The sequence below is a fragment of the Pseudophryne corroboree genome, chromosome 8 (genome assembly GCF_028390025.1).
Source record: "Pseudophryne corroboree isolate aPseCor3 chromosome 8, aPseCor3.hap2, whole genome shotgun sequence".
Taxonomy (NCBI): Eukaryota; Metazoa; Chordata; class Amphibia; order Anura; family Myobatrachidae; genus Pseudophryne; species Pseudophryne corroboree.
The window spans coordinates 109,097,043-109,112,197 of NC_086451.1; positions in this window are offsets into that span (position 1 = coordinate 109,097,043).

Consider the following 15,155-nt stretch of genomic DNA (forward strand, 5'->3'; position numbering starts at 1 on the left):
TGACAGTTTTTGTAGGTTGCTTGTTGATTTAGAGTGCCACGGTTGGCATTTAAGCCTACGTGGAGTGTGATGGGTAGCTGGAGCCACTTCATCAAGGGCACTCTCTAGGGTCTGATGCAGGTGGGATACAGCAGTGTCAGGTGAGGTAAACGTAGAAATTGGTGAGAGCAATTGAATGAGTTGGTATCGATTTACCGGCGCCCGTCATCCCGGTGGTCAGAATCCTGACCGCGGTATGCTGGGTACCAGGCCCCGGCAATGGGCCCCTCCAGCAGACCAGGCACCACGCTATTTATTCTCCCTACTGGAGTGTTGTGGACACCCCAAGAGGGAGAATAGGTGTTGGTATCACGGCGGTGGTCCTGTAAAATTTTGTACAAGTGGCCCAATGTGGACAACATTAGAGGTATTACATACTGTGTAGCCATTGGCAGCATCACTAGATGGCAGAGTTGCTGTACTGCAGAGATTGAATAACAGAATGAATGGGGACAATGCAGTATAATGAGTGCGGTGGGCTGCCTGTCATGTAGGGAGTGGTGGCCACATGACAACACACAAAACAGGCACCACAGACACATTGGCCTAATTGGAATTTTCCTGGTGAGCCCTATGGCCAATCCGCCCATGCCTTCCAGGCAGCAGCACTAATTACTAATAATAGCTTCCTACATCCTTTGGCTATTCTTTGTGTAGCAGGTATCATCGCAAAGATTGGTCACTCTGCTGTGAATGGAATATAATTAACTAGATGATCTAGAGAGAATTTCCTAACTGAAAGCCAGAATTGACGTGATAAAGGGTAAGACCAGAAACAATGGAGGAAGTCCACTTGAGGAGCCTTATGTGAAGAAGTCATTCCTACTAAATATTGTCTATGCGGTGTGAAATATGACCTATGAAAAATGTTTAAAAACATTTCTTGGTATTGAGCTGCAGGTAATAACTTACATGAACTACGCAGGTTTTTAAGCAAGTCTTCATTAGAGATGAGCGGGTTCGGTTTCTTTGAATCCGAACCCGCACGAACTTCACTTTTTTTTCCACGGGTCCGAGCGACTCGGATCTTCCCGCCTTGCTCGGTTAACCCGAGCGCGCCCGAACGTCATCATGACGCTGTCGGATTCTCGCGAGGCTCGGATTCTATCGCGAGACTCGGATTCTATATAAGGAGCCGCGCGTCGCCGCCATTTTCACTCGTGCATTGAGATTGATAGGGAGAGGACGTGTCTGGCGTCCTCTCCATTAGAATAGAGATAGATAGATTAGATAGAGAGAGATTGTGCAGAGTCGCAGACAGAGTTAGTTTACCACAGTCAGTGACCAGTGCAGTTGCTAGTTAACTTTTATTTAATATAATATATCCGTTCACTTCTCTCTGCTATATCCGTTCTCTGCCTGAAAAAAAAAACGATACACAGCACAGTCAGTCACACAGTGTGACTCAGTCTGTGTGCACTCAGCTCAGCCCAGTGTGCTGCACAGTCATCAATGTATAAATTAAAAGCTTATAATTAATTGTGGGGGAGACTGGGGAGCACTGCAGGTTGTTAGCAGGAGCCAGGAGTACAATTATATTAATTAACAGTGCACACTTTTGCTGCAGGAGTGGTGACCAGTGCCTGACCACCAGTATAGTATTGTTGTATACTACTAATATCTCTTTAAATATCAACCAGTCTATATTAGCAGCAGACACAGTACAGTGCGGTAGTTCACGGCTGTGGCTACCTCTGTGTCGGCACACGGCAGGCAGTCCGTCCGACCAGAATTGTATTATTTATTATTATATACCTACCACCTAACCGTGGTTTTTTTTTCATTCTTTATACCGTCATAGTGTCATCCTAATTGTTACGAGTATACTACTATCTCTTTATCAACCAGTGTACAGTGCGGTAGTTCACGGCTGTGGCTACCTCTGTGTCGGCACACGGCAGGCAGTCCGTCCGACCAGAATTGTATTATTTATTATTATATACCTACCACCTAACCGTGGTTTTTTTTTCATTCTTTATACCGTCATAGTGTCATCCTAATTGTTACGAGTATACTACTATCTCTTTATCAACCAGTGTACAGTGCGGTAGTTCACGGCTGTGGCTACCTCTGTGTCGGCACACGGCAGGCAGTCCGTCCGACCAGAATTGTATTATTTATTATTATATACCTACCACCTAACCGTGGTTTTTTTTTCATTCTTTATACCGTCATAGTGTCATCCTAATTGTTACGAGTATACTACTATCTCTTTATCAACCAGTGTACAGTGCGGTAGTTCACGGCTGTGGCTACCTCTGTGTCGGCACACGGCAGGCAGTCCGTCCGACCAGAATTGTATTATTTATTATTATATACCTACCACCTAACCGTGGTTTTTTTTTCATTCTTTATACCGTCATAGTGTCATCCTAATTGTTACGAGTATACTACTATCTCTTTATCAACCAGTGTACAGTGCGGTAGTTCACGGCTGTGGCTACCTCTGTGTCGGCACACGGCAGGCAGTCCGTCCGACCAGAATTGTATTATTTATTATTATATACCTACCACCTAACCGTGGTTTTTTTTTCATTCTTTATACCGTCATAGTGTCATCCTAATTGTTACGAGTATACTACTATCTCTTTATCAACCAGTGTACAGTGCGGTAGTTCACGGCTGTGGCTACCTCTGTGTCGGCACACGGCAGGCAGTCCGTCCGACCAGAATTGTATTATTTATTATTATATACCTACCACCTAACCGTGGTTTTTTTTTCATTCTTTATACCGTCATAGTGTCATCCTAATTGTTACGAGTATACTACTATCTCTTTATCAACCAGTGTACAGTGCGGTAGTTCACGGCTGTGGCTACCTCTGTGTCGGCAGTCGGCAGGCAGTCCGTCCATCCATAATTGTATTATTATTATAATATATACCACCTAACTGTGGTTTTTTTTTCATTCTTTATACCGTCGTCATAGTGTCATACTAGTTGTTACGAGTATACTACTATCTCTTTATCAACCAGTGTACAGTGCGGTAGTTCACGGCTGTGGCTACCTCTGTGTCGGCAGTCGGCAGGCAGTCCGTCCATCCATAATTGTATTATTATTATAATATATACCACCTAACCGTGGTTTTTTTTTCATTCTTTATACCGTCGTCATAGTGTCATACTAGTTGTTACGAGTATACTACTATCTCTTTATCAACCAGTGTACAGTGCGGTAGTTCACGGCTGTGGCTACCTCTGTGTCGGCAGTCGGCAGGCAGTCCGTCCATCCATAATTGTATTATTATTATAATATATACCACCTAACCGTGGTTTTTTTTTCATTCTTTATACCGTCGTCATAGTGTCATACTAGTTGTTACGAGTATACTACTATCTCTTTATCAACCAGTGTACAGTGCGGTAGTTCACGGCTGTGGCTACCTCTGTGTCGGCAGTCGGCAGGCAGTCCGTCCATCCATAATTGTATTATTATTATAATATATACCACCTAACTGTGGTATTTTTTTTTCTTTCTTTATACCGTCGTCATAGTGTCATACTAGTTGTTACGAGTATACTACTATCTCTTTATCAACCAGTGTACAGTGCGGTAGTTCACAGCTGTGGCTACCTCTGTGTCGGCAGTCGGCAGGCAGTCCGTCCATCCATAATTGTATTATTATTATAATATATACCACCTAACCGTGGTTTTTTTTTCATTCTTTATACCGTCGTCATAGTGTCATACTAGTTGTTACGAGTATACTACTATCTCTTTATCAACCAGTGTACAGTGCGGTAGTTCACGGCTGTGGCTACCTCTGTGTCGGCAGTCGGCAGGCAGTCCGTCCATCCATAATTGTATTATTATTATAATATATACCACCTAACCGTGGTTTTTTTTTCATTCTTTATACCGTCGTCATAGTGTCATACTAGTTGTTACGAGTATACTACTATCTCTTTATCAACCAGTGTACAGTGCGGTAGTTCACGGCTGTGGCTACCTCTGTGTCGGCACTCGGCAGCCCGTCCATAATTGTATATACCACCTAACCGTGGTTTTTTTTTCTTTCTTTATACATACATACTAGTTACGAGTATACTATCTCTTTATCAACCAGTCTATATATTAGCAGCAGACACAGTACAGTGCGGTAGTTCACGGCTGTGGCTACCTCTGTGTCGGCACTCGGCAGCCCGTCCATAATTGTATACTAGTATCCAATCCATCCATCTCCATTGTTTACCTGAGGTGCCTTTTAGTTGTGCCTATTAAAATATGGAGAACAAAAATGTTGAGGTTCCAAAATTAGGGAAAGATCAAGATCCACTTCCACCTCGTGCTGAAGCTGCTGCCACTAGTCATGGCCGAGACGATGAAATGCCAGCAACGTCGTCTGCCAAGGCCGATGCCCAATGTCATAGTACAGAGCATGTCAAATCCAAAACACCAAATATCAGTAAAAAGCCTCTTTTTTTCTTTGCGTCATGTGCTGTTTGGGGAGGGTTTTTTGGAAGGGACATCCTGCGTGACACTGCAGTGCCACTCCTAGATGGGCCCGGTGTTTGTGTCGGCCACTAGGGTCGCTAATCTTACTCACACAGCTACCTCATTGCGCCTCTTTTTTTCTTTGCGTCATGTGCTGTTTGGGGAGGGTTTTTTGGAAGGGCCATCCTGCGTGACACTGCAGTGCCACTCCTAGATGGGCCCGGTGTTTGTGTCGGCCACTAGGGTCGCTAATCTTACTCACACAGCTACCTCATTGCGCCTCTTTTTTTCTTTGCGTCATGTGCTGTTTGGGGAGGGTTTTTTGGAAGGGACATCCTGCGTGACACTGCAGTGCCACTCCTAGATGGGCCCGGTGTTTGTGTCGGCCACTAGGGTCGCTAATCTTACTCACACAGCTACCTCATTGCGCCTCTTTTTTTCTTTGCGTCATGTGCTGTTTGGGGAGGGTTTTTTGGAAGGGCCATCCTGCGTGACACTGCAGTGCCACTCCTAGATGGGCCCGGTGTTTGTGTCGGCCACTAGGGTCGCTAATCTTACTCACACAGCTACCTCATTGCGCCTCTTTTTTTCTTTGCGTCATGTGCTGTTTGGGGAGGGTTTTTTGGAAGGGACATCCTGCGTGACACTGCAGTGCCACTCCTAGATGGGCCCGGTGTTTGTGTCGGCCACTAGGGTCGCTTATCTTACTCACACAGCGACCTCGGTGCAAATTTTAGGACTAAAAATAATATTGTGAGGTGTGAGGTATTCAGAATAGACTGAAAATGAGTGTAAATTATGGTTTTTGAGGTTAATAATACTTTGGGATCAAAATGACCCCCAAATTCTATGATTTAAGCTGTTTTTTAGTGTTTTTGGAAAAAAACACCCGAATCCAAAACACACCCGAATCCGACAAAAAAAATTCGGTGAGGTTTTGCCAAAACGCGTTCGAACCCAAAACACGGCCGCGGAACCGAACCCAAAACCAAAACACAAAACCCGAAAAATTTCAGGCGCTCATCTCTAGTCTTCATATGTCAATGAGGGAAAAGAGAACGTCCATTGACTGACCCCCAAGGTGACCTGTTCATGTTTTATTTGCTTTCTCAGAATAATGTAATGAAAAGAAATAGCCTTCTTGATCAGTGGACTGGACCAAAGCATGACATCAGTTGTATTCTGCCAATCCTGATCAGAAAGAACCATAATAAACAAGCTTGCATAGTGTTGCGCTTGAAAAGAACGCTAAAGGAGTTCGCTATAGTACTGGTAATTTTTCTCTAGCCTGTTCAGATGTCAGTAGACCTTTATCTACAATACTACCCACATATTTCACTCTTTCCCTCCACATCTTTCACTCACCCACTCCCCTTAAGCCAGCATTCTCCTCCTCTTCCTCCTCATGTCAAACTTTGCCTCTTGCCCTCCTTTCAGTCCAGTCAGTCACCCGCTCCCCTCAGCAGCATAGTCACCCACTCACACTCCCCTTCACCCTCCTGGCTCCTGTCAACCTCAGTGTGCAATGTAGCAGGCCAGGGTTACACAGAGGGAGTCTGTGGAGTTGTGCCACTGAATGCAGCTGCTGCTAAACTCAAGTGACCAGACTTATTGTGAATACTTACCTTACTGAGGAAATCTGGGATGTGCCTGTCCTGCCTAGTGTGACGCCCTACAAGTAATGTGGCCTACTGGGTGTCTTCTCCATGACACTGGCATCCTCATATTGGTGGCTGGAGTCCAGGCTGCAGTTTCCTCTAACCTGTGGCTGGATTGCTGCTGGACTGTGCATTTTGTCCGTGTTGTCACTCGTTGGCACAGGGTGTCCACCTCCTGCACTGATGCCAATGGGTGTCAGGCTGGTGTCTCGGCGTCCGCTTGGTGGCTGCTGGGCTCTTCTTTACCGCACAATGTCACGTGTGTGCAGGGAGCCAATAATGTTCAAGCCAGTAGAGGGAGGCGAAGCTGGGCTGCACGCACAAGCTATAGCTGCCCAGTAGAGGGCTGACAGGCAGCCTGGAGCCTTTCCTGGTGGCAGGTGGATGGGCAGGAGCTAGTTGCTGCAGTAAGATAAAAGTAAAATAAATAAAAATCTTGTAAATGCAAGGGGGGTCACATGCCTTGGTGCTCTTCTCCCTGAATCCGCCTGTGGGTTGCTCACTACATTAGGATGTGCCTGTTCATACCAGGCATCCCCCATGTACATGCCTATGTGCATCACACCCGCAACATGTCACTAGAGCACCAAAAGTCCAGGTCACAGAATGATGCTGATGGAGTTCCATGCGGCCTCCATGTTACAGCACAGCAGCAAATACAGGTAAGCAGATGGACCGTGAGACAATGGGGAAGTGGTGCCCCCAACAGAACAGGAGCCCGGTGACAGGCAACTCCATTATCTCTGAGAGTTCTGCCTCTGCCTCCAGCTCCACCGTGATAGAAAACATTGCTTTAGTGATGTTCAACAGATAAAGAGCATACGGCAATTTCGGAAATTGTATTCCCAAATATGTGATGTAGGACATAGCCCATGATAAAGGTAAATGTCTTCTCCATGATGGTTGGATAACTCCTGGCTCCAAGAACAAACCTATAGATTTAGATATGTTTACTTCAAAACCAGAGACTTTTCCAAAGTCCCTCAAAATGTTTAAGATTGTTGAAGGGTGAGAATGGGGACCCCTGTCATGTTCCCCTTTGCCTGACTACTGAAGGGCCACGTAGGCCACTGATGATTAGAGATGTGGTAGGAGATGAATAAAAATAACAAATAAGTTGTGTAAATGTAGAGTCAAACTCACGGTCCTCAAGAACCTGAAACAAATGTGGCCACGCTACCGTGTTGAAAGCCGTATGTGTATCTAAGCTCAACAGCATTTAAACTGTTTACATGTTGTTTTTTATAAAGTTATTATATATATATATATATATATATATATATACACACACATATATATATATATATATATATATATATCATTTTTATTATACTATATTTTATATAAGTGCATGTTCACTTGTCGTTATTTTGTTGCTTCTACTTTTTTTTACCTTGTGCTCTCTCTGGAACATCCAACATCCTTCAGACCTAGGCAAAGATTAATTTTGCAAGGGTGCTTCTAAAGACGGTGCATGTGGCTCGCACGGTAACATTGGCCCTCATTCCGAGTTGTTCGCTCGCTAGCTGCTTTTAGCAGCATTGCACACGCTAGGCCGCCGCCCTCTGGGAGTGTATCTTAACTTAGCAGAATTGCGAACGAAAGATTAGCAGAATTGCGAATAGAAAATTCTTAGCAGTTTCTGAGTAGCTCGAGACTTACTCCTACATTGCGATCAGTTCAGTCAGTTTCATTCCTGGTTTGACGTCACAAACACACCCAGCGTTCAGCCAGACACTCCCGCGTTTTTCCCTGAAACGCCTGCGTTTTTCCGCACACTCCCAGAAAACGGTCAGTTTCCGCCCAGAAACACCCACTTCCTGTCAATCACTCACCGATCAGCAGAACGATGAAAAAACTTTGTTACGCCGTGAGTAAAATACCTAACTTTTGTGTAAAATAACTAAGCGCATGCGCTATGCGAACTTTGCGCATGCGCAGTAAGCGACTAATCGCAGTATAGCGAAAATTGGCAACGAGCGAACAACTCGGAATGACCCTCATTATTAGGTGTATTAGGTGCAAATAAGCAGCACTGCAGGTCTGCACATTTTTCCATAAAGACGGAACAAAATTATATAAAAATTATATAAAGGGCAAATGATTACAGACAGTAGATCCAAAAATAATGAGACAGAGTGAAAAAAAAGCAGATTTGCCAATTCACATAACAGCTCCGTTATTGAAAATTATCATAATCCTCGTTGTGCTGGATATTTTGTTAGTTTCAGAGTAAATATGAATGTACATTTCCAGTTTAGCAGTTTCATTACAATTAATGGGATATAATATAAACCCGAACATTTCCTTTTATTTCTTCTAACGTACAGAGCACCTCACTTTTTCTACCAGACAGCAATGTTCCTTTACCAAGGCACGAAAGCGCTTTATTTATTACACCATTGAAATTGCAAATGAAGGTAATAAAATCAGCAACATGCCTCCAGTGCGTTAATGGAAATATAGTGGCTTAATATAACTCATGTTTGTGTTCAACATGCTGCTAAAAGTCTTCCATGCAAATGCAATTACTACCATTAATCTCAATACCTTGCAGCCATAATTTGCTGTGATGTTCACAAAATTGTCATTCATTGTGTCTCCATGTGTAACTAACAGTTTTAATGTTCTTGCCTCTGCCAAGAAGCCCTTGGGCATCCTGATAAACAGGACCATTTTAATTCTATGCCCCATGCCTCTACTGCATTTATGTGAACCATATCGCCATGACTGCACATGCATTGCAGTTTGTACAGATCATTTGCAATATATAGACATATGTGTATGCACAAGGATATAGATAGGGTCAATGAAGGACCCAACCTATACCAGCTTGACTGAATTGCCAGCACCATATTGAAACTGCATTAATGAGTTGCACAGATGTGTCCTCATACGTCTTTGCTGCAGTCACGCCAAACTTATAATGTTTGACATAACAATCTAGCGTCGGACGTCTTTTTTGCCGCACAATGCATGATAAGACTGTGTTGATTAATTTCATATATGTTTGACACTTGTATATCTGTGTGTCTCTGAGATCTGTATACGCAATGCTACAATGAAGCAGCTGTAGCTTTTTTCCAATCAGGGCAGGCCCGAGCGTCAATTTTTTTATATATTTCGGAACCCCCCAGGTACTTTTGTGTGTGCCATTGGCACATGGCAGAGAAAATGAAGATGGTGTAGTCTCACGGGAAATCCCAGTTGTAGTGCCCCTTACACATTTTTTCCACTGTACTGTAGTAGTGCCTCTTACATACTGTATTAATGTGCCCTATATGTGCCCTATACTGTATGTCCACTATATGCTCCCTGTGCAGCCCCTGCCCAGAGGCTCACCGAGCAGCCAGTGGTGTTGGCGCCGCCGCGTCGTGTCTGGCAGCGCACCGCACTACAGCACTATGAATAATCTCATTTTAAACTACCGCTCCTAGCAACCGGACAGCAATGGCTTCTGGGAGTGGTAGTTTATTTTGCTTGTACAGTACTGTGAAGAATCTAAAAATAAACTACCACTCCCAGCAGCAGTTGCTGTCCGGCAGCAAGGGCTTCTTGGAGTGGCAGTTTATTTTGTGTTTCTTCACATTACTGTAGCGGGGTGTGCTGCCGGAGTGGACGTAGTGCGGCAGCGTCAACAAAACTGCCTGCTCGGTGAGTCTCTGGGCAGGCGCTGCACTGCACAGAGGTCTTATTAGGTGGTAGGGCAGGTGTTCCACATGTCGCTGGCGCAGCTGAGAAGGGCGCCCTCCTCTATGCTGCGCCCTATTCAGCTGCATACCCAGTGTATGCGTAGAACCGACTCTGTTTCCAATACAAGTTCTGTTCTGCTCCGTATATCGACTGAGGCCCAGATTTACCAACCAATCAGCTCCTAACTGTCATTTTTCGAACACAGCCTGTAACATGGAAGTTAGGAGCTGATTGGCTGGTACTTTATCACCGTGCTATTTATCACTCTCCAAGGCTTGATAAATGGGGGCCTTAGTCACACACAATATACAATATAGCTAATTATTCAGTGCAGTCTCCTGATGCTTCCTAGACGTACTGCATTTTTTCTGCAAAACAGACACCCGATGTTAGCAGAGTTGCTTCGGACCTGATGGCTCACTTACACCAGGCATCTTGCTCTGCATGGCATATAGAGACTGGATGTATGAGGATACATCTGTACCTTAAAATGACCTTGCTATTAAACAGTTAGAATGACTTATACCATCTGTTTAACTGCACCTGTGCATAAAACTTGACATCAGTTACCCAACTCTGGGCCACCAGGTTCTTATGCAAATTTCAAGAAAGACGCCCTCTTGAACTAAGGGGTATGAAAAGTATTCCTGTGTGCTGTTTAATGACATCAGACAATGATACCCCTATCAGATATAATCGGCGACTTGAATCCTGGGCACAGAACATGGGTTAAAGCCGAGCTTTAAGTATTAATCCCCCATTCACACCTGGGTGATGGACCCGAGTTATTCCCCGGTCGTCACCCTTCACACCAACCCGGGTCTTCTGCTTAGCAGTGAACACTTGTAGATGATGTCAAGCACATCATCTCCAAGCACTACTGTGGCCACCAATTAACTTCTTTTAGGCATGACCCGGGTCATCAAGATCCAGGCCACACATAAGCCGGGGCACTGACCCGGTTTGCAAGTCTTGGGAATAACCCTTGTCGATTGCATGGTTGCGGACCCGGCACTGTCAATCCTGGACTGACCCAGTCAGACATAAGCAGGACCCTGATCGACTCATGAGTTTTTTCTTATATTTTAAAGGGGTATAAGAGAGAGCACTGATGTAAGGCAATAGATTTAATAAATAACAACCATAAAAAGTTCAAAAACAGTTAATAGTACGGTACATAATATATCCATAAAGTGATTGAACAAATGCATCAATGGTAGAGAGCACTAGACAGTACCATTGGTATCTTATTTCAGATGGTTTTAGGAATTGTGTGCACACATACAGTCCTTAAGGATTAGCAATGTTAGTGTTGAAGATTAACCTAAAACAGTCTGTCTCTTTATTAGGCTTCTTGATAACGGTAAGCAAGTAAAGCATCCAGGGAACACTGAGAGTATAGATCAGCATGACAGCAGATGTTAATGCAGTAAGAGCAGAAGGTATCACTTAGTGCAAGCAAGCAGCCAGGATATATGTCATAAACAAGCAATAGCTAGAAAGCAGTCACATGGGCAATTAAATGTTGTCATTCAAAGTTGGCAATGCATGCATGTAAACAGTTGACAAATGTAATAACTGACATTGTTATTAAATCAGCAGGGTTGGAATATCCCATCTTGATGGAAAAGCCCCCCCCCCCCCCGCTCCCCCAAAAAAACATCTTGCTGGTCCTATTATAGCCTGTTAAGTACATTACCATTGGGTTATATGCGGTGGCATGAAAGTGTGCATCATGGGCATGGACCTGTATGTTGTTGGGATTGGTAGTGACTCTCAGGGTGGTGGCAGTGGTAGGTGTAGGGAATGTGGGGAAGACAGGGAATTGAGAAGGCAAAGGTGCTGTGAACAGGTTGGGGTTGGGTTGAGGAGCAAGAAATAAGTGAGAGAGAATATCGTAAGAAGTATGGAAGGAAGGAAATCTTGGAAGAAGAGAGATGCAGATGCACACTCTTAGCACTGAGAACACTGACAGTAAAAATAATTTAAATAAACCCTCACAATTAACATGGAGCATAATTGAAGTTCCTAGCACACATTTGCGCAAATATGTGGGCCCATGTACCGCGGCCAGGTGACTTCATCACATGGGTCCCTAACATTCCTAATACTATCACATTCTATAAATTTATTCAGGACTTACAAGATTGGTTTGAGGAGCAAGGAGTGAGAGGGAGGATAGAGTAAAAGCGAGGATTCACCAATGTGCCTAGGACCTATTGGAGCTGCTCCTTTGCCATTGGTCATCCATTATATGGTGCAGATGTACAAAGCCTTGGAGAGAGATAAAGAACCAACCAACCAACCAACCAACCAACCAACCAACCAACCAACCAACCAACCAGCTCCTGTAATTTTTCAAACACAGCCTGTAACTTAGCAGATATGAGCTGATTGACTGGTACTTTATCTTTCTACACTTTATTACTCTCCAAGGCTTAGTGCATCTCCCCCAAAATCTGGTGGGTGTGCTCTAAAAACAAAAAACAGACCATTCTGGGATGCTGTAGTCAGATCCCAAGGGAGGAAGCCCCATCCACCCCACATTTTGGCATTTTCATCTGTATGTTGAACCCATCTAACATTATAAAAAGTCCCTTCTAAGCACTTGAACAATGTTGCCAATTAACTTACAATAACAGTATCTGATTGGTTCACCAAAATTGTCATTTTTAGGAACATAGATGATTTTGTTTTGTCTGTAGGGGATGATTACACAAATCAGGATACAAGGCTTCAATGGCTTGACTCTCATCTCACTGCTCCACCACGGTGCTATCTGAACTTCAGCACATCATTTCTTGCATGGTCAGATTTTTATCGTTTTCAGCCCATAGCATTCAGCTGGTGGCTCCATGCTATCCATCACTCTAGACTGCTTCCATTAAGTTTGCCTCAGCTTACCCATCTTTAACTTTACGCTAACAATCTCCCTCCTCCATAACTGCCTTGCCCTCCTGCCATCCACTCTTCCCTTCACAGATGAACCAGATTTCTTTTTTTCTCTTGTTAGATTTCTTGTTACTAGGCCATCAATTAACTGTGCATTTGCTGCTCTTTATTAGTTCTGTATGCATGTGTCATTCTTTGAACTTATAAAAAAAAAATTAGTACGAAGAAACAGAGAAGTGGGGAAAACAATCAAGATTGGGGTAAAGAGAAATGTTTAGTTATTGGTGGGGGTGTATGGGGGGAAATCTGTGGTCACAACCAGGCATTATCCACGGATAGGTTATCTCAGAAACACTACTACTTTGTTTTAGTATTGTGATTAGTATTATGATGACTATAGGGTTCGGTATGGGATCCTGGCAGTCGGGATTCCGGTGGTCAGAATACTGACACTGGCAAACCGACTGTTTGAAATCCTGACAGTGGTGCAGGAGGTAGCTAGCCCTAATCCTCTCCCTCCCCCTAACCCTTCCTCCCTTCAGCCTAAACCTAACCCTCCCTCCCCGCAGTCTAACCCTAGCCTCCGCTGCCTGACCCTATTCTTCCCCTCCCACATGCTAAACCTAACCCTATCTCCAGCAGCCTAAGCTTAACTCTCCCGCCGCAGCCTAATGGGCCCTACACATATAAAGATCCACCGCCGAGCTGCCCGACGGCGGATACGGCCAACGGGCGACCCGGCGGCGGGGGGGGGGGGGGGGCGGCAGTGACGGGGGAGTGAAGTTTCTTCACTCCCCCCGTCACCCAGCTCCATAGAAGTGCAGGCAAATATGGACGAGATCGTCCATATTGGCCTGCATGTACAGCCGACGGGGAACCAGCGATGAACGAGCGCGGGGCCGCGCATGGTTTATCGCTGGTGACTCCACACTGAAAGATATGAACGTTATGTGGTTCAGTAACGAACGAGATCGTTCATATCTTTGAGGAATATCGGCCAGTGTGTAGGGCCTATAACCCGAACCTCCCTGGGATACTTATGTTTGGGATCCTGGTTGCTGGGATGCCAGCGTCTGTATTCTAGCAGATGTCGGGACTGGCGTCGGGATTCTGACTACGGGGATCCCGAGCGCCAGGATCTTAACTGCATCCCATTTTTATTATGCACAATTGCATTAACAATTATAAGTAAGTAATTGTCTACAATTTGGTGATCAGTGCAATTTTGTATCTGGGAAAAATCAAGCAGGTTAGCTCCATCATAAACTCCCAATAGTGAGCTGCAGAAAGTGTGAAAATGTGCCACGTACAGTGTTTGCTGCTAGACATAACACGGATATGCAGGTTGTAGTGTTTTGCTTAGCCCTTAACAGTGGAAAGGAACAAAATCCTCTGCTGGAATGCCTCACTTGGTGTATGATACACTAATTACCCAATAACAATGAGAGTGACATTGTCCAGCTGTTGGGAGAATCGCGGCAGCTGGAATCTCTCATATCCATTAAAACCAATAGTATCGTTTGGATTACTGGACAAGGGAGGTCTAGTGGGATTTTTATTTCATACAATACAAAGTGTATTAATTTCTTCAAGCTACAATACAATGTGTATTAATTGCTTCAAGCTACAATACAATGGGTATAAATTACTTCAAGCAGCAATACAATGGGTATTTATTACTTCAAGCCTGCAGTTCCATTTTTGCAATCAAAGATATTAAAGGGAACCAATATGTAGACACAAACATCTTTACCAATGTTAATCTAACATTAGTGGTGTAATAGAGTCAGTGAAACAAGGATATAGATGAATACACAATAGTGACCTTGTCATTGATCATATCTTACAACATCATTGTATCCAGGTATTAAAGGCACAGCATCCTGCACAGCTACCTACTCACAACTATTTCACATTATTTGATCCGCATGTTTCCATGTATATACTTGTATAAAGTGAATTACAATGTACTGGCAACAATAATATTCAGCTTTGGAAATTAAATCATTAGAATAAGGTATTACTAACCCTAATAAAATACATATGAATTACATAGATCTTTGTTCTTACAGTGATTACATTAAATCAGTGGTTCTCAAACTGTGTGCCTAGCAGGGACATCCAGTCAGGGGAGGCAGTGCCTCCCCCTGTCATTAATGATTACAATAATACAAAGAAGATACATAAGACACATATTCTGTGTCATATGTATCCTCTTAATATTATTCTAATCATTTTAGTCTATGAAATTAGTTTGGGAGGCACTGATAGCAAGTGCCTCCCGTACACAGTGGGAATGGGGATAAAGCGGGGGGCGGGGCCAAGCACTGGGCTGTAAAAGCCCATTAAAAGAGGTGAAAGCGGCACTTATACAAGTGCCTCGCTGACAGGGGTGGGCTTTCAGGCATGACCCTGTCAGCGAGACAGCTGTGATTGGA